Here is a 2266-nt window from a genome sequence, read left to right as displayed (position 1 = left end):
CTGGATGTGAATGAGTTGCTGTCTTGTTTTGACAAGGACCCTGACCTTTCCTCCATTTCCAGAAATGTGCTACTTCATATCTTACAGTCACTGTTCATCAGTACATGGTGTGATTATGTTTCCTTTTTTGTTGGTCTTGGTAAAGTATCATTTAAGAAAACTTTCTTTCAGTATTCAGAATTTATTTCTAGTGGAAGCTCTGTGAAGACTTGTGGCTCTCTTTCCTGTGTAGAAAGGACACAGGATTTTTGGCCTTTGTTCGTTTAGTAGGTTGTGCGTACTTCCAAAAACATCGTTCATCTTTTCTTAAGTATTCTTCTCCAGCCGAACATTTCAGGGAAAAGAAGGTGGAGAACAGTCTTGAGCATTGGTTACAGTTTATTAGAGGTGCCGTTTTCGAAAGAATAGAGTTTGAGGATAATAGTTTACCTTCATTTCAGTCTCTTTGGTTCCATTACGTTCATGTTGGGTTTACCTTACCTGGGCACAGGCCTTGAACAGGACTTTTCCTCTCTACTATTAGATAGATATGGTTGGGAAATAGAAAATGGTGATTTAAAGATTATTTGGGATTCAAAAGAAAACATAGAAAAAGTTTTTAAAAACTGTTGATTTCCTGACCAAAGGTTGTAAAAGTAAAAGATGGGAGTGCCGAAAGAAAGAGCAAGCATGTGGTCCAGGCTGCAGATGTTTGGATTGTTTTAATTTACTCAATTTTGATCTAAATCGGGAAATTCCCGATTCTGAAAAAGACTTTTCAGATAGTGAGGCTCAGGATGTTAATTGTATAGATGACATTTACATATGCAGCTTGTCTGCATTAGATAACATTTCAGATTCAGAATTCTCTGATGTTGATTTGGCATTAGCAGATAATGAGTGAATTGAGTTTGGTGTCATACATATGTAGCTTGCAAGTACTAATAATAATTTTTTCTTATTCTTCCATCTTACAGGTAAAAGCCACACACAGCAACAGCACCGTCACCACCTGGATGTCTTATTTAGCTTGAGATTATGTACACAATGTATATATCAATATATCTATCTATATACATATGTATTATCTATTACAATCGGAATTCCCATTTATTGTAATATAATTGTAATATAATTTTAAGTGCATTTAATATTTAGTTTAAGATTTAGCAGTCAATGTCTACTATAACTTTTGAGCATATGATATGTTGAATGTAATGAGACTTTTGTATAAAGTATTTGATCCACAACAGAATTGTACTACTTAGTTATTTTGTTTGGTAAAGTAAATGTTGAAAGAAAGCTTAAAATTTGCTCTTTCTCACCCAACAATTTTCCTGTTGGTGTGAAATCTACATCAATGCGAAAATACACGGGGAAATTGCACTAGAATTGCCTAATTTCAGGCCATGATATCGAAAGGGGAAAGATATGTTCTATTCTCCAAAACTCACTGGGAGCAAATACGCAAGTCTACATATCGTAAATAAGTTACAATAAGGAAGATATGTGGTTGTATAATCCCGCGGTAAGCTTTCCTGTGAGGCGTGCCGACGCCCGGAGCCGTGGAACGGACTACTTTCTCTCGCGGAAGGAAAAGAGAAACGCATAGAACTCTCGACGTGGCTTTCCGGCTGTCCCTACTATACAAGGACACCATCTTCTGCTGCGGGGACGGTCTGTCCATTGAGCGGATGGTACACTGCAAAAGTGCAAGGAGCAATGGGGGAACCCAGACAGCCAGACTGTAGGGACTTCTGATGAGGGAGCCCAGGAGTTCCATAGCGAAATCATTCTTCTCCAAGTAAATACAACGAAAAAAAAAATTCATTAAGTAGGGAAATATTGTGATGTCATCCATTATACTAGTAGTATATAATATTTGTCTAATTTGAAATTACCTCACAGGCACTAGTGTTATGTATCGTAGGGAAGTTAGTTTGGAACACCCCCATATCCCCAATGGAACGCTCCAGGGGAGCATAGAGGGGCATTCTGAGAAGGGAGCCCTGGAGCAAGGGTGTGGAAAATAAAGGCTGTGGAACTTTGACTTTGGTGTGTGTCCGACTGTTCTTGGAGATTTAAGAGGAACCTGTAACAACTAGATTGGATTGTTCTGATTTCCCACATTAAAATATGGCGTACCTCTCCTTCCCATTCTAGCATGCTTTACTTGAGATGCACGTACATGTAGATGGGGCACAAAATAAGGCCATATCCACTGAAATAGCGCACACCGGCCTTGTTTATTCCCTCTTAATATATTGCATCAAGTTATCAAGAGTCG

Source organism: Branchiostoma belcheri, unplaced genomic scaffold (assembly GCF_001625305.1).
Source record: "Branchiostoma belcheri isolate BF01 breed outbred unplaced genomic scaffold, Haploidv18h27 scaffold323, whole genome shotgun sequence".
NCBI lineage: Eukaryota > Metazoa > Chordata > Leptocardii > Amphioxiformes > Branchiostomatidae > Branchiostoma > Branchiostoma belcheri.
This window is presented reverse-complemented; position numbering follows the sequence as displayed.